This window comes from Manacus candei, unplaced genomic scaffold (genome assembly GCF_025592945.1).
Source record: "Manacus candei isolate 608988 ecotype Guabito, Panama unplaced genomic scaffold, ASM2559294v1 h1tg000014l, whole genome shotgun sequence".
Taxonomy (NCBI): Eukaryota; Metazoa; Chordata; class Aves; order Passeriformes; family Pipridae; genus Manacus; species Manacus candei.
In genome coordinates, this window is record NW_026138062.1 from 37,619,739 (window position 1) to 37,638,178 (window position 18,440).

Genomic DNA, 18,440 nt, shown 5'->3' on the forward strand with positions numbered 1-18,440 from the left:
ATGCATTTGGCTTTTGGCGGGGGGGGGGGGTTGGGTCATTTTACTGGTTTTGCTTGTGTTTTCTTTTCAACACAGGATGGGGAGAGGAGGTGTAGGAGATGAGGTCAATGAATCCACACCAAGACTATGACTGGTTTTGACTGTCTATTCAGACAGACTATTCACTGTTTCTTGGCTTTATTTTCTCAAGAAGTGAGGTTTATGAGATTGACATTGCGGTCTCCCTCTATTCTTCTCCCACTGGTTTCAACCACACTGGACAGGAAAGTAGATATATCAAATAATCAAATAATCTGAAATGTCAGAATATTTATTGTGGAAATAGCTGGAGAAGCTTGGTTTCTCATGGAGGGAAAAAACAAGGAGGTCCTGTCTAATCAGACACCAAAGAACCCAGCTTGGGTGGCTGGGATTGAGAGGGAAATACTGGATGCTGGGACATGCTGGTTCTGCTGCTCACACAGCAGTGAGAGTCAGTGTGAGTCAATTCAGCAGTGGGGAAACACAACCCAGACAATCTCCAGTCACTTGCCAGTGGGGCACTGTTCTGAGCACCAAGTTCTGGTCTCTGCTGCCATTTGTGGATGGGTGCTTTGGGCAGTAGGCGTTTAGAGGAAGGTCTGGCCCCACTGCTTGAACAGAGATGGTCAATGACTGGACCAACAATGCTGTCAGCATCTAGTGGAAGAGACTGCTGGACCCTCACAAGGTGGCTGGATGGTGCAGACTTGATCCAGACACCTCCCTGTGAATGTGGTCCATGGTGGTGACATGGCACAAATGTTGGCTGTACTCATTTATTTTAGAAGGGGGATGGAGGCAACAGGGGGCAAAGTGTCTTTCCGTGCTCCAGAGGGGATCATTGTCCAGTGAGACTCAGAATGTGCCACTGCAGAAAGGGAAATAGTGCACCAAGCTGTTAATCCTATCACCCTGTACAGAAAAAGTGGATAGGGTTTAAACATGATGCTCACCTTCTTTTTCCCCAAGACGGGTGCAGAACTGAGACAGATGGGTGCAGTCTGTATTGACAGGGGCCCTTGCTTTCTAAGAAGGAGTTTTGTTCATCTATCCATCTGCTTTGTATCCATGCAACAGTGAAATGGAGCAGCTTTTGCATATTTATACCCTTGTTCAGCCTGCGGCATTATGAGAGCCAAATGACACGATCACAGGGACATTTGCCCACTTAGAAACACTCCAGCAACCGTAGCAGAATAAATACGAACTCAATGTTATAATTTAATTTTTGTTAATCAATAGTAGAGCTTGGCAAATTCTGCTAAGAGTTATTCATTGGTGCTAGCTCAAACAAAAATTGTTCTTTTGCTTTGGTATTCACTCCCCTTTTTAGTGGCCATTTAGAATGTGAATACAAATTATTTGTGCTCAGCTGGATATAAGTGGTGCAGAGAGGCCGTTCCCCATAAGGGAGGGTAGCCTTGTGGTCTAAGTGCCATGACCCAGGAGTAGGGGACAGCTACCTACTGCTGTTGCAAACTTTCTTTGTAACCTTTAGCAAGTAATTTCAGGGAAGCATTTTGGAGCACGTATTGGATCAGGCACTTGACCATCAGAATATGGATGCTAGATCTTTTGAGAACTTTTGCCCTACATGTATCCAAGCAGCTTCAATTCCCTATTTGCAAAATTTGGATAATCACATTTCCTTGTCGTCTGTAATTTGTCTTGTCTCCTTACACCATAGACTGTTGCAGGCAGGGGCTGTCCCTACCTGTGTGCTACCAGGGCTCACAGAGCAACTCTGAGATCTCTGGAGCCACTGTTACAGAAATAAATGAGCAGAATGAAAAACCTTTCCAAGGTTCCTGAATTGGCCATCTTCAAATTCCTTTGTTTTCCTTCTAGCCACATGTCATTCGGGGCAGGGAGCATGGGAGCATGCGGGGGCCAAATCTGTGTGAACCCCCTTGGCTCCTCCTGGGCTGCAGCATCTCTGGCATTACCTCCAGGCTATGCATTCACAATGGGTATAAGGTCTGAGAAGTCTAGAAAGATTGAAGCACCTGGCACAGAAGTTTTTTTGCCCCACTTTGATACAAGAAGTGATTCAAACACCATATTGAAGAAGAAAGTACAAGACCAGGCCTAAGACAGGACAGCCTTTGACAGGGTGAGAGCAGCTGTGAGCAGCTTACTGACAGTGCAGTGACAAGTAGGGATAATATCAGGGCTTTTGAAAGCCTCCCATGAAAAGACAAATTAAAATTACTTCTGTGGATAGTTCCCAGACACACAAAAGTATGAATCTGCTAACATATTGGCCACTATTGTGTAAATGAACACCATGGCTCACTGGATAGTGTCCTTTCTTCATGTTACAGCAGGATGTGTATAACACACCTTTGTATATGCCCAAATATGTACCCATATACATGCTTAAAGAGATTATGCTGGATAGAGGCAAAGCAAACACCATGTGTAGAGGCAGAAATGGCACATTTTTTGGAAACTTCTCCAAAAAAATTCCAGAATTATCTCCTAATTCAAACAATATATGTAACTCCTCCTTTTCTGTGTAGGTTCAAAGACCAGTGCAAGTCAAGGCCGAATCGCGGTGTAAGGGTTTCCCCCAGCAATGCACTCTCAGACCAGTTCTAGAGTGCTGTGAAGGGCAGGGGAGCCAGGTTTCAATGAGAATGACCTCAGCCTGTTTGTCACTTCTGCTGGCTGCTGTTACTAGCCCCCTGGCTCACCCTGTTTGGGCAGCACTTGGCGCATGCAAAGACAGACTGTGAGCAGGACATACACAACTCTGCACCATTTCATGTTGGGGTAGCCCCAAACCTTGTAGCTGGTAGTGATGCCATGTCAACACCCTGCCTCTGCCCACCGTGTCACCTTTGTAATGGGTTTGTGTGGCAAGGTTTTGCAGTGGGGAGCCTACAGGGTTGGCTTCTGTGAGAAGCTGCCAGAAGCTTCCCTCATATCAAACAGAGCCGATGTGAGACATACCCAAGGGTGAGCCCATCAGCAGTAGTAGTAGTGCCTCTGGGATAATGTATCTAAGAAGGGAGGAAAAAACTGTGCAACTGCAGCTGAAGAGACGAGTGAGAAAATATGAGAGAAACATCCCTGCAGATACCAAGGTCTATGAAGAAGAAGGGGGAGGAGGTGCTCCAGGTGCCAGAGCAGACATTCGCCTGCAGCCTGTGATGCAGACCATGTTGAGTCAGCTGTGCCTCTGAAGTCCTTGGAGGTCCATGGTGGAGCAGATATTTACCTGCAGCCTACAGAGGATCCCACGTTGGAGCAGATGGATGCCTGAAGGATGCTGTGACTCCATGGGAAATCCACACTTGAGCAGGCTGCTGGCAGCACCTGTGGTCCTGTGGATAGAGGAGCCCATGCTGGAGCAGGTTTGCTTGATATCCATCAGTTCCATTTTTTCCACTCATAAAAAAGCCTTAGTGGCAGTGTTGGTGCAGTACTGTGCTCCTTCTGACATGCCTCTTCCAGCCCCAGTGTCCCCAGAGCTGGAAGCTTTGTAGTTCTCTGAACTCTAAACCTAATGCTAACTGTAACCTTAGTGGCATCTTGGATTTTGGAGGTGAGGTTCCCAGCATCATGACTGGCCCAGATTAGAAAGGTGTGGAGACAGCGATGTTGGTGCAGTGACATGTTCCATTTGAAATGCCTTTTCCAGCCCCAGTGAATGCATTTTCCCAAAGCTTGAACTAAGATTGGTGAGATTGATGACATATCTTCTTTGGGACTATTCAATTTGTTGTGATCAGCACTTCAATTGTTGGTTGCCCCAATAAAGTATGGATGGGTCTGGGTAGGAGTAGCTGGAGGATTTGAGCTGGTGGGCATCCCTACAGGCAGAATCAGGTATTTTTTTTGGGTCAGGCTTTACAGCTTGTTCCTTTTCCAGCTCTTGTGGTTTACTTAATTCAAGTTGTTCTTAAAAGGCAATAAAGGCTGCTTCTCTACCAGCATTTATGTTTTTTCCTTCAGTCCTCCGCTCCATGATCTGCTGGAATTCCCTCTTCTATCTTCATCTCCAATACTCTAGCAAAATTTCTGGCCTTTGCCTCACTGGTTTTCTCCATTAACCTTCTTTTCTATGGAGCAAACCATTAGTGGCATTGCTACTGCTTGGACTGTTTCACAGAGCCTTTTCTTTCTCTTTACATTTTCTATCTATCTATCTATCTATGTTTGGTAAAATTTTTCTGCCTGAATGACTTTTCTCTCAAGCTAGAGCTGAGTCAAACACTGTTGATTTACAGGTTCAGTAATTGCCCTAGCAGTTGGTACCAATCCATCCATCCTTGCAGGTTTAATTTTGAATCTCAGCATTAGGTTGCTGTATTGGTCCCTTCTGTATGAAATCTGCATTCAGTATTGTATTCAGTACCTGCTTTCTTGATTAAAAAAACCCCCCTCTGGTCCTTCCTCAGCTTTTTCTTCTTCCAAACTGAACAAGTACACCATGATTAGGGAGAGCAGCAGTTCCTCTGCAGTTCTCTGTAGCAGACCCTGGTGTTCTCCCACAGCTTCTTCCCCCAGTGCTGCTGACACTGGGATGAGATTTGACAGCACTGTGGTGGGGTTATGATCACTCACAGCTGTTTCTGGGGCTCCTGCGAGTCCCACCACCCCTGTACAGCAGTATCCACACAGGGTACTCACAGCCATCACACAGCTCTGGCTTGCTCCAGGCCCTGACTCAGATCTGGGTCAAACTGCTGCTGCATCTCTTCATCAGTGGCTCTGTGCCAGCGGTGACTGCGGACATGCGGAGGGCAGGGGTACAGCCCTTTGCCAAGGAGAGATCAGAGAGGAAGGAAGAACTTGGTGGCTGCATATGAACCAGCCTGGGATCAGACCACCTAACTCCCTCCCCTGCCCAGGGATCAATATCCCCCTGGAATCCATCTTGGAGAACTGCAGCCACAGCCTACGCAGCTCTTCCAAAGACTTAGTCATCCTCTGGCAAACCAAAGCTTCAGCTCCATGCTGCTGAGTCTCTCTTGCTATTGTCCTCAGAGCTGTTGCCAAACTGGATCCAGATCTCAAGTTTCTGCTGTATATTAGCTCTTGTAAGCCATCTATCGCATCCTGCCTGGGCTTGCTCCCCCATTGGTGGGGATGAGGACCTCTGCTGCAGAGGTATGTGTGTTTCTGCTTCAATTCCTTCAGCAATTCAATCTCTTAAAAATCTATCTTTCCCTTTTCTAGACGATTTTCTGTCCAAGCTTTCCCTTTACCGCTTTTAGTAGTCAATTTAGCTGCAACTTTCTTTCCACAAAGCCCACTGCCAACAACCTTAATAAGTCCTGACTTTAGTGCTCTCCTGGCAAACTGTAAATACTTTTTCTGCTTCCCCTGGAGCACTTTCACCCATACAGTTCACCAGCTGCTGTGGTTAGGCTCCTACTGCATGACTCGGATACTAAACTTCGCTGTGGATGGAGAGTCTGTCTTTCCCCCTGTGATCAGCCTTGTTTGTATCTGGTTTGTGGTGCTTAGTACAGAAGTCCCAGTGAGATCTGAGCCTCGCCCTGGTGTCACTCTGTTTGGGCACCCTTCAGCATTTGCAAGGAGGTGCTCCAGGTGGGACACACGCAACTCTGAAGCACAAAGATTCTATTTACTAGCGAACGCAGACAGGATAGCTGGGGCTAAACGAGCTACCCATTTGAGCACAGGGAGCTTCTAACTCCCATACAGCATCCAATACCTTTGCTGCTGCACAGGCACCACTTCAGGGGGAAAGTTGATCTCTGCAGACCCAGGGCACATCCTTGATGGAGCTGAGTTTCCTTATTTTACCACCCTGCTTGCTTCTTGAGTGTTTTATACCTTTCCATAATGGGACTTTTCTCTCAAAGCCTTGAGCTGGTAGTGATGTCACCTCAACAACCCTATGTGCCTGTAGCGTCACCTTTGTGGCCTTTCTTGGCTCTGTTCTGCAGATGTCCCAAGGTTTCCTGATAACTATAGCACCCACTGCAGCCTAAGCCACAGCCATGAGGGTTGTACCAGAGCTGGGCTCTGGGGCTTTGGGTGTAGACGGTCAGCCTCGAGTTAAGAAGATGATGACTGGGTTTGTAGACAGAGGTTTATATTCCTAGCTGCTGCTGGAGATGGTGCAGCAGCTGCAAGGAAGGGAACTCTGGTGACCACTATGATTAGCTCATGCAAACAAATGGGTGCTGCTGGTATCAGGTCTCCAGGACCACATCATCTCCATCCTGACTTCAGCAACAAGACTTTTGGGATAGGTGCTGTGTTCACCATGCAACCTGTCACACACTGAGCAGAGACCTACACTAGTGAGCACTAGGAATGTCATTAAGATTTTTCTCTCCTCCACAGAACAGAAATGTTTCTTCTCAGCAAAAAACTGGCAGAAACTGGTGTGCATCAGCAGGATGTTTGAGCAGCAGTGATTATAGGAGTGTAGTAAATAACAGGACTGAGCTGCAATGGTGCAGAGAGAACTGGAAGTTGTGTGTTTTGTCTCTGTATGTAGGCTGGCACATCGCTTTTGGAGCTCATCTGTATGATTTACCTTCTCCTCCTACCGTCTCCCTTTATTAAGTTAAATCAATCATCCCAGTGCTCTGTGATTTATGGCTTTATGTTTTGCTGGGAACACATCACAAAGCAAAAAGTGGAAGTTTTGATGTATTAGTAAAACTAAACTTTTCTGTCTAGGGTGAGATTTGAGGAATTTAGTTTCCTCTTGGGTGAATTCTGACAGATTATATAAATTTCCATCCTCCCTTCTTCTTCCTCCTCCTCAATCCACACCTAGTCACAAAGAAAGGCCTGGAAATAAGTGGTGGGCAAGGTTCAGCCATTTGCCAGTCTGTCAGCCTGTCCTGGCACACCTTGACCTACATCCTGCAATACCTGTGATACTTTAGCACTCTGTGGCAGCTCTGCCTTAAGCCATGGATGAATAAAGCTGAAGAGCTCAATCTCGCCCAAGACTACCTTGATGGCTTCCAACATCTGAGTGTGACTGGCATCAGCCATGGCCAACTGAGTGTTCAGTGACTCCAAGGATGGAGGTGTCATCAGCTAGCCGTCTGAGCAACAGTATGTGGCATGGTCAGTCTTTGTCTTCACCAGGTTCATTTAAAAGAAAAAAAAGTTCATCCAAAGAAAATCTGACTGATGCAGGGGACTTTGTGCTGAGAGGGTATGGAAAAGGAATTTCCCATTGAAGTGGAGGGGGAAATGGCTGGTCAAATACCAAGGTCACAGTCTGTGGAGCACTGCAAACATATTGGCTTACCCACCATCCCATGTGCTCTCCACTCCACACCTGGACATAGAGTTTTATTATTCTGTGTTGGAGAAAAAGGCAGAAGAGCAGGTATGACCCTACCACGGCACTGTTCCCTCTTTCAGAACTGGAGACATTGTCTGTCCCTATCACATCCCTTTAACTGTGCTGAGCAGCTCCTATCACCTCTGTTCTCTCTATGTTGTGGGGTATGTGTGGCCACAGGCCCTAAGAAACCACATAGTGAACATGTGAAGGTTTTACAGCTCCCTAAACCTACTAAAAGCCCTTTTTGTTTTCGCAGAGGGAATGTCTACTGTGTGTCTAAATCATGTTTCCTTGCCTCCTGTCCTTCCCAAGGCTGAAAACAGCTACTTCCCAAGTCCAACGTTTCTCCTTTTGACTGGAGGCTTGAGAGCTAGTGGACTGAGATAGTAATGATGTTTATCAGTTAAGCAAAATATGCATCTAAAAAGCTTCTAATACCTTAACCACCTTATGAATACATAATTTTAGAGGCATAATTCCCAATTATGTTACTGCAAGTAATACAAAGTGACATTTCTGCTTCTTATTAATATTAGCACTGATACATAATTGTATTACCATAAAGAAATCTTATAAATCAAGCACTTACTAAGTTGCAATTCTATTGCCTTTCTTCCTGCACTTAGTATTAAGGTACCAAGTCTATTTTCAAGGGTCACATGTGACTTAAGTGAGTATTTCTTGATTCTTGCTGAATAAAATAATAAAATCATAAAATTTTCCTTCAATCTCCTTCTGACAAGGGTTCCTTGTCCTCTCCCTGGCCCAATGGATGCTGTAGATCCCAGCTGTGACCTTGTGTCCTTGCACACGGGGCCAAAAGCCAGAGCTCCATGCCCCACTGCCCAGTATGGTGGAACGGTGCCAACTGATGTGCAAGGCTGTCATCAGAAGGACAGTAAGCTCAGGTCTGCTCAGAGGGTATTCAGAGGCTGCTGCAGGGAGCCCTGGTCTGTGGCCTCCTCTGCACATCCCTCAAAATCCTGACTGACAACCCTGGAGAGAGTCATCAGCTAACCCAGCTCGTCCTCACCTGCAGCGGGTGACAAAGTACCTGGGGTGCTCCACAGGGGACCCAGTGCCCACTGAAGTTAGCATTGCATTTGGTCAGACCAAGCTCCAACACTGTGACTGGAGAAAACTCAACTTTGCCTCCCATTAAAAAGACAGAAGACAAAATGTTTGTTCAGGCCTTGCCTCCTCACCCATAGTTCATGCCTCAGCCATTGCAGCACAAAGTTTTACTTCATTTCTTCTTATGCAACTTAGAAAGAAATAAAATAAATTATGTCCCTACATCAGAGAGAATACCAGATGAATTAAACCTGAGGCATTTGTATATTCAGCAGAGCATAACGGCAGCTGGACCTTATCTGCCCAGGAGGAGCACCCTACCCATGGAAACCATGTTCAGAGCAAGAGGAAGAGCAGTGGGACAAAGGCTCAGCATAGCAATGAGACTGCTGTCTTAGATGACTGGGCAGAGGCACACCAGTGAGGCAAGGAGATGTGTAAGCAGGGTCAAAAGGACTGCAATCCCTGGGCAAGCACAGGCTGCCAACACTTTCCCCCTCACACAGTAACACATGTTGAGCTGTTGAACAGCAAGTGTTTTCCTTGTTGCAGCCTTATCCAGCCCCACTGAACAGGCAAACTCCCACAACCCCCAGCTCAGCTCATGCTTCACTCCAGAGTGCCAACAGCTCGGGCTGGATTGTTGGTCTCCTGTGCTCCTCAGGCTTTGCCCCCAGCCTGGAGTTCTCCACTGCACCTTCAAGTTTCATACCCATGTGTGGGGTGGCTAGTGCCTGTAGGCAGTGGAAGGCACATGCAGACCTGGCTGCCAAGACCCACTCCGGGTCCCAGGAGTCATAGGTGCCTTCTAGTAGAACAACCACTGCTTCTGATACCTTCTGCCAGAATGGGATCTGCTGTGCCTGCCAGCCAAACTCAGAGAAAAGGCATCTCTAGGCTCCTTTGGAAGAGCATAGAGGAGCTGCCAGTGTGTAACTGAAAGCACTTTATAAGAAACAGAGTTGAAAAGCTGCCTATGTTGACATTTTTTCCATATTTGCTACTTTATACAACTGCAAGTGTGAGAAAGGAAGAATGCTGAGCTTGAAGCAAAACCAGAGCATTATCACGTTCTCTTTGAACATATGTCTATATTACTCTATTGAAGCACTTGTTTGATTTATCTTTTAGAGTTTAAAATTTTCTAAACCTTATATTTAACCCTCTTTTTTTTTTTTTTCTTTAAGAAGCCAACCAACCAGCTCATCAAAAGAAGACACTGGAGAAGTAAAATACCTCTGTGGAGTTTTCAGTGTTTGAAGCCCTAAATCCTGCTGAGAACCACAGATATCAGAGTTACAATACATCATTTTAAATAAGCTCTTTGCATCAAGGGATTCTGCAAACAGAGCAGCAGATATTACTATGTATATTTTGCCTGTTTCTTTATCAAAAAACAAATATAAAGCCTGGTTCTGTAACATAAACTACACTATCTAGAAGACTATTTTCTCTGTTAACATTAAACTGACATTTGCCTTATCACATGAATGTTATTTCATCACTGTACCAAATTTTAAGACTAGGGCATGAGCATTTAATCTGAATGACCTGTCAGTTTTATGTAACTTACATTTACTTAAATCATTCTTGCCTAAATAATCTTTTTGTGCATGTGTATGTGGCAAGGGTCAAGTACAAAGAACTCTTCTGCTGAGGTTTTCAAGTAGCAAAGTTATTTAGTCCTAGTAATGGACTAAAGTAAGCACTTTGCAAAAAGTCTCAGCCCCCTGAGCTGAAAGAGATTATGTAGTTTGATATCTTTTCTCCTGATCTTGTTAGAAACTGCCACTTTATCTTAGCATGAGAGCAATACTGTGGGGAATGATTTGTGTGGCAATGTGTTATGGTTTAACCTCAGACAGCAACTAAGTCCTGCAAAACTACTCACTCACTCCCCCCACATTGGATTGGACAGAGAATTGGAAAAGTGAGAAAGCTTGTGGGTTGAGATAAAGTCTGTTGAATAAGTAAAGCAAACCCCATGCATGTGAGCAAAGCAAAGCAAGGAATTAATCTACTACTTCCTATAGCCGGCAGGTGTGCAGCCATCTCCAAAAAAGCAAGACTCCACCATGCATAATGGTGACTTGGGGAGGCAAATGCCATTACTCCAAACATGCCCCCCTTCCTCCATCTTCTCCTGGCTTTATATGCTGAGCACAATGCCATATGAGATTGGTCAGTTGGAGTCAGCTGTCCTGGCCGTGTGTCCTCCCAACTCATTGTGCACTCCCAGACTCCTTACTGTTGGGGTGGGGTGAGAGGCAAAACATACCCTGACTTTAATGTAAGCCCTGCTCAACAGTGACTGAAACATCCCAGTATTATCAACACTGTTTTCAGCACAAATCCAAAACATAGCCCTGTATTCTACCCCAGCCAAAATCAGCTCATTCTCTACCACTTATTCCATACCATTTATATCATGGTCAGGTCCCACACTACGCAACACATCCTCCGTAACAATCCTACTGTCTTCCCATCCTTTGATACACAGATATCATTCCCATAGCCTGTGGACCACCCCTGCATGTAAATGCATGTAAAATGTCTACAAACGTCCACTGAGTTAATTTAGTCCATGACTTCAGGCTCCATCTGTTATGGTGGTAGCTCAGGATAAGTGAGGTGGTGTGTTGCATGGAGTTACTGGGCACCAAAGGCAGCTTGGGCTGGTCGCTGCTGCACTTGCACTGCTCCTTGCAAGGCTTGTCCTGCACTAATTCGGGTGGTTCCTGCTGATAGCAAGAAGCACAGTACTACAGTGAGCAGTGAAAGTAAAAATCAGCCACTAATGAGCACTGGGCTCATTACAATCATACAGTCAGTCAAGCAAGCCCCATGGGAAGCACAGGAGCCTGTCAATTAATAGCTAAACAGTAAATTCAGTCTAGCACATTTCAATCTGCCATTATCTGGAACCCTTCGAGCCCCACACTGGGAATCAAAAAGGATTTTATGGGTTTAATCCCAGTTGGCAAGTAAGCACCACCCAGGATGGGGGAGAGAACTGGAAGAGTATAAGTGAAGAAAACTCCTGGATTCAGATAAGCACAGTTTGAAAAATTAACTCTATCCCAGTCAAAACCACCACACAATGAATATAGATAACCTAACTGAAATAACAGAGTTTCTCGAAATGAGGTCATTGTAGGTGTCAGCCCTTAAAAGGTTTTCAGCTCTGCAGAAGTACAAGTAGAAGAAACCAGCTGTTTGCAAGGCTCATATCATTCAACGTAAGTGAATGAACAGCGAATATGCAGAGCTAGCTCTTTACCAAGAAAATATTAAAGTGATTTTACTTGTTAGAAAAATATCCATCTTGAATTCATGGCATTTTTGTAAGGTTACAGTGCTTGGGCTTACCCAGGAAGATTGCTTTGAGTAGCAACCAAGTGTAAGCTTTACGCTGTAAAGTAATACCAATATAATGTCAAAAAGTGCTGAGGTTGGTATGATGTATGTGAGAGACATACATGTGAGATTAGCCTGTAAAATTCAGATGCTGTAGTGTGTAAAGAAAAACTAGATCAAAGAAGGCTTGGGAATAAAAAAGAATCGGTGAGGGTGAAAGTTTATGCATAGAAAGTATATATATGTTTTGATACGTATCTAAATCTTCCCCTTAGCTTGCCACTGTAGTTAACATCTTACTTTGGTATGCCATGTTAGAAACTTAAAGAGTATCAGCATGCCATGACAGGTCATGAGCTAAAGTTGGTCTCATGGCTATGTTTTATTCCTTGATGGAGAGCAACTGCTTTGGCTTAGTGATGAAGAGGTATTAACTCATACCAGTGTTTACTTTCTGTTGAGTGAACACTGAACCTCTCAAAGGAAAATCTGAGAGTTTGACAGGACAGAAATATGTTTACCCTCTGTTCTTTTGAATAACCCAGCTCTTGCTCCATGCACCACAGACATCTTAATAATCCCTGTCTTCACCAGTCAGGAGTTGGGTCTAGAAAACACTATTCTTAGGACCTAATCCTCGTATGCCTCTTGAAAATGAATGTTCAAATTCACAGAATCAGAATGTTCAAAACACTGAAACATGCAGCAGGATAACACTTCATTTTCCTCATTAAAAAAAGCAAACCCTTCTTGATTTGATGTAAGTATAGACTTCAAAATCACTTTGCTTTAAATCATGAGTTTGCACTTCTGGAAAATCTGATGTTCCTTTTTTTTCTCTATAAGGTGGAAGATTTTCTTCCTCTTCTACCCTTCTTTTATTTTCCTACTTTGCATCTTCTTAATCAGTGAGCCTTAGTCCTGTTGCGTTTTCTGAGGAGTGAATGTTCTAGTGTAGCAATGCTGCTTAATATCTGTACCAAAGCTTAAGCCAACCCAAACATTTGCATCTAAGATGCATGAGGTTCCTGATCTAGGTACTATTTTAATCATGGCGCTGCTTTCACAATCATTTTACTAAACTATTAAGAGAGAAAGAGAATCATTAGAAATGACTCTCAGGAATCTGATAAAAAACCCACTCTAAAACATTGTGTAAGGCACAACATTTGTTTTAAATAAAGGGAAATCCTACCATGAAAATATTGTGATTAAAATGCCAAGGAAATGGTTTAATAAACATCAGAGACATCATGAGTAACTCTTGCTTTAATGATCACTGATTAATTATCATATGGTGCTTATGCTTAATGTTTTTTGGACAAATTAGAAATTCTGCCTCAGGCCACCAGACACTGCACTTCCAGTACTGCACAAAATGGATGTGTGCTAAAGAATGACAGGATTTGGTTCAAAATGCTGAAAGCAAGCCAACAACTGCAGATGCTTGCTCTGTAAATTGTCCCAGGGGCATCATCTGCAGGAGGAAATTAAAGGTTTTCAATTGCCCCACAGCACAGCTGTACCAGTAGTTTGTGTGAGAGTCACATGGTAGGCACAGAAGACACATTTTAATTCTACAGTCTCTCGCCTTCTTTGGGTAAGGTTAGAGGCTGGAGCTAAACATCCCTGCATTTCATTTGTGGCACCTTCCTTTTGAGAGATTGCCAGCACATGCAGCTAATGCAGTAGTACATACATTTGTGTGCACTAAGGCACTTCTTGAGTAGTAGAAGAGCTCAAACAGAGCAACTTAGGTGCTGTTCCTGATAGATCTTGTGCAGTCTGTGCTACTAACTCTTCATAGCTTGTTCTGAAGCTTATTAAGTTGTCAGTATTTTCTCTCCTGATTTTTCACTGGTATTGTGCTTTACAGCACTACCTAACGTTTTGCAAAATATTCAGAATGAAATCAGCAAAATGCATATGCCAAATTGAGATATTAATCTGATAAACTGAGGGTGCAACTTATTTACACATCTGGAGACCAAAAACCTATGCTTAGTCTATAGCCATATAGATTTTTCCTCACTCCCATAAAACTTAGTCTCAAATTCTAATTCTGCAAGCCATTTTTAACCCTGTGAATATCAACACTAGTTCTTCTGTTTTCTAACCATGTACTTATAATGCGTAATAACCTTTAACGGGCAATAAACCTTTAGCCTTTAATTTTCAATGGGTGGAGTTCAAACTGTAGTTCTGTTCTCTCAAATATTTTAGCAAAGATTACTGTCTTAGTGTGGCAAGCTTCCCTGGCTGCATCTCCTCAGTAATCTTTCTTTCTTAAGAAAGAGAAATAAGGTCTTAAGTACTTCATGTAACTAAAGCCTCTGTTAAATCATTTTGGCATATTAAGAATAGATCAGGAGAAAAGTGAAACTCTTTTTCACCTCTGTTATAATCTGAATTATTCTATCTCTACACTTACCATTGACCAATGATCCTTTTCCTTCCCTTAGGGTGTTTTCAGTGATGATCTTTTTCTGATGAGAAAAAACAATACCTTCTCAAAGAGCAGGTCACTTTGAGGGCACACAGGCTATGTTTATGTTATTTTACTTGGACACATATTCCTTTTGTCATTGGGATTTACAGCACAGTTAATATTTCTCCGTGTTTAGTCTTAAGTGACTGCACACCAGTTTTCCCTCAAGGAAAGAATAAATGATTACTGCTGGAGCTGCCCAGCTCTGGTCCTTCCAGATGGTGTTAACCAGAGATACACAGCTCGGGTAGCTTGGGACATGCTGAGCTACCCAGTGGTTTCAAACTGAGCAAGTGCAATATTTTTTGAGCCTAAAAGCTGTGAGTTTTTCTGCAGGGCGACATTATCCAGCACAGACGTAGATAGTACTGTCTACCTCCTGCAGGTTGCCAGAAGCAAGCATGCACTTACTGGCAAAGGACAGTAAGCAACTTATCAGTTACTCAATAAGGACCACAACTTTCCTCAAATGAAAACTTCAGAGGTTTCATACAAGCATCTTATTCAAATGTCATCAGTGCTTCAGCTGAAAACCCCTCTTCTGTCTGCACCTCAGTCTGAGGTACAGTTACAGGACAACAGGATAAGAACCTCTTTGTCACAAGCAAGGGTTGCAGTCCAGCACATCCTTCTTTTATGTCTGAGTTACTCAATCACCTCAATTGATTTAATGTGTCTCTGTGAAGGTTATTTGTCACTTAGAGCAATTTATCCTCAGGTGCTTTGCAGATCTACTCCAGTAATTTGCTGTTAATTAATTGTTTAATTATATAATGTTGTAAATAAAGGGAAAGTAAGGGAATCCCATTTAGGTTCCTAAATAAAAGCCAGCTGTTAGGCCATATTTACTCTCACTAACTCCTGTTTTCATAGCTATAGCGCTGTGAAAGACTTTGGCTATTGCTATTATATTTTTTATTAAAATCCAGATGTTTAACAAGGTAACAATAAGATCTACTGAGTATTTCTGGTGTGCTGGTTTTAGCTCATAAATCATGTAATGATTTGGATTGGAAGGGATCTTTAAGGATCATCTAGTTCCAACATTCCTGCTGTGGAACAGGGACACATTCCACTAGATCAGGTTGCTCAAAGCCCCATCCAACCTGGCCTTGAACACTTCCAGAGATGGGGCATCCACAAGTTCTCTGGGCAACCTGTTCTAGTGCCTTACCACCTAGACAGTGAATAATTTCATTCTAATGTGTAATCTAAACCTACACTGTTTCAGGTTAGAGCCATTGCCCCTTGTCCTATCACTTCATGTCTTTGCAAAAAGTACCTCTCCAGCTCTCTAGTACCTTTAGGTACTAGAAGGTTGCTAGAAGGTCTCCCTGAAGCCCTTTCTTCTCCAGGCTGAACAGCATCAACTCTCTCAGCCTTTCCTCATAGGAGAGGAGTTCTGTTCATTCTGATCATTTTTGTGTCCATCATCTGGTCTCACTCCAGAAGGTCCACGTTCTTCTTATGCTGGGGGTCCCGGAGCTGGGCACGGTACTCCAGGTGGGGTCTCATAAGGGGGAGAATCAGCTTCTTCAATCTGCTGGTCACACTCCTTCTGATGCAGCCCAGGCTTTCTGGGCTGCAAGTGTACATTGCTTGGTCATGTTGAGCTTCTGGTCAACCAACAACCCCAAATCCTTCTCCTCAGGACTGTTTAAAATGCATTTAAAGCTATTACTTTACAAGTGCATCCATCAGGTTAGATCAGTATGTGTTTTCCTCCAAAACTCCTTTCTATGTGTCAAAAAAGAATAGAGACCTCTGTAGCTGTAAGAAACTGGGAACAAAGATCAATGCTTTGAATAGCCTCCTTTTCTACGATATTTCTTTAGTCTGTAATGTTAATGCTTAAATATTTGTATCTTTGTAATCTTGAATTTATTCCATTAAAGATCATACCTTTCTCTTCTCAGAGGGAGCCACTGCTGTTTGTCTGTTGTTCTTTGATGAGATTTATTAAGGCTGAAATGGCTTAGCCTGACAAAGGGGAAAATAACTACAGTGTTTTAGGGTGTCTAGGACTTGTTTATTTACCTGGTTGTGCAAGGTACTTACAGAATGACTGGCTGATTGATTTAATGCTGCTTTGTACTGCTGCTGGCATCCTTCTGGGAAACAGGACTGGAAAAGGCCTTTCTGCAGCTAAGAGTTTATGCCAGTGTCCATGCGTTAACAAACTGCATGTAAGGCATTTCAGTCAAAACCATCCCTTGGAACCCATGGCTGTTCATTTGACCAGGGTTTGGGATGGCCAATCTAGGCTTATACATGCTGTTAGACTGCCTGGTGGCAGTGCAGCAAGTTACTGTTGGGACAGACTTGTGTCAAAATCTGTTTAAATGAAAAAGGGAAAAAAGTATCATAAAACATAGCAAAAGAGACACTCTAACTTCTGTCACCACTATGTAACAGAGCAGAGCAGACACAGGACAAAACAATGTCTTCCTTCGGCAATTCCAATTCTGGATTTATTCTGTGAAGGCCTAGGAAGGAGATCTTGGATAACTGGCAGAGTGGGGATCTGTGGCCAAATTGTGACTGCAAAGTGTGAATGGATCGGGGAGACCTTATTTTACCCTGTCAAACCAAGATGGTTTGTCAAACCAACGATGGTCCAGAAGCCACAACATGGATTTTCACTTCTGCAGCTAACTTGGGAGAACTGATCCATGTGTTCCAGGTGTGTCAGGAAAAGGTTTTTCACCCAAAGGGTGACTGGGCACTGGAACAGGCTTCCCAGGGAAGTGGTCACAGCACCAAGACTGCCAGAGCTCAAGAAGCATTTGGACAATATTCTCAGGCACACAGTGTGTGTTCCTTCCAAATTAGGATATTCTATGATCCTATGACTCTATATGAGCAGCAGCAATCCTTTGACAAATGGTGAGTGAAGGTGAGGTCTGTCCTGTCACAGGGCAATAGGCCAGTCAAACACTGTGGAACAGCATGTCTGCCACAGTTCCTGGTATCTGGGAGCAGATGATGGCCACTGGAAGAGCTAAGACCCATATGGAACAAAGGAAAAGGAAGGTGGAGAATAGTTAGATTTGGGATCTGGGGATGGGCAGTACTAAGCTTAGAGATGCTCATGATGCTCTCTTAGGTCAGATGTGTTTTCTCATACTACTTGATAGCAGCAAGCTATCAACTGACCACTCAAGAAAGAATAAACTGCTTGCTAGTGACTAAATCACCGCAATACTCTGAAACATGACAGCACTGACTCACATCTCTTATCTGTCTCACATCAATAAACACTAATGATGCAAAGCTCTGGATGATGTGCATGGAGGCACCTTGCTACTTCTCTTGGCTGAAACTGTATATGAGGGTAATTAATCACAGTGGGGTAACAGTGCATCCGGGATGATCGATTCCCAAAATCATTCCTAAAGAGATAAATGATACTACCCCCTTAAAGGCTAGGACCAAGAGCCTTGAAACACTCAAGGGAAAAGTTTCCTTTGCCTTTTAGTACTAACTAGGAAGAGAAAAGAACACCTCAGAGGAAGAACTATATACTTCTGGAAGTGCCCAGTTCCATCAGAGAAAGTCGAAGCTAGTTTAGGATTTTAGTCTTCGGACAGGCATGGTCACAACAGGTGGCAGTGAGGTCCTGGCTGCAGGACATGCCCTAAAGGCATCGGCCGCCTGTGACTTGCGAAGTGTGTGCTTTTGCGGTGCCACTTCCAGTCTTTCAACACTTGGTGGCACCAGCAATATAAAGAATCAGGGCCACGTCTACAACCTTCTCTTGAGCAAAGGGAGCTGTAATCCTGGGAGAGTGAGATGCTACCCATTTATACGTTTAGAGCCTTGACGCAGTGAATGACAGAAAAACATTATTCTAGGAACAGACCTCAGGTAATAGTAGGATTAGGAGCAGATGAGGATATAAGATAGGAGAATTGTCTGTGTAGTTTGATTACTTCCACTGTGAAATTATTGCAGCTAAAAAAATCCCACCTGTGATTAAAGGTGGTTTTTTGGTTGTTTTTTTTTTTTTTTTTTTTTTATCCTGTTGTCATAGATAAACCTTCTCCTCAGACTCAGAAAAAAAAGACAGAAAAGCGGTGGAGAGGTATGGCCAGTCCCAGGTCCTGTGACAGTGTTGTCCATGTCTCAGAGAGTGCTGGAGCCAGGATTGGCCCTTGTGGCTCCCCATTTCTCTGGCCACATTGCCCTGTGCACCAGGCAGCACAG

General features: G+C 43.8%; 2 long non-coding RNA genes across 2 annotated transcripts in view; one reads left to right on the forward strand and one right to left on the reverse strand.

Moving 5' to 3' along the window:
* LOC127467679 (uncharacterized) overlaps positions 1-9,855 on the forward strand; it is a 48,286-nt gene extending 38,431 nt beyond the window's left edge. Inside the window, exon 3 of the long non-coding RNA XR_007903252.1 lies at positions 9,577-9,855. This is a non-coding gene — a long non-coding RNA (uncharacterized LOC127467679). The remainder of the gene's footprint in view (positions 1-9,576) is intronic.
* A 3,164-nt stretch (positions 9,856-13,019) lies between these two features.
* Positions 13,020-16,176, reverse strand: LOC127467678 (uncharacterized). Its single transcript, XR_007903251.1, has 3 exons — positions 16,137-16,176; positions 14,178-14,232; positions 13,020-13,628 (listed from the first exon to the last, which is right to left on the reverse strand). It is a non-coding gene; the product is annotated as an uncharacterized LOC127467678 (long non-coding RNA).
* Between the last annotated feature and the right edge of the window lie 2,264 nt (positions 16,177-18,440).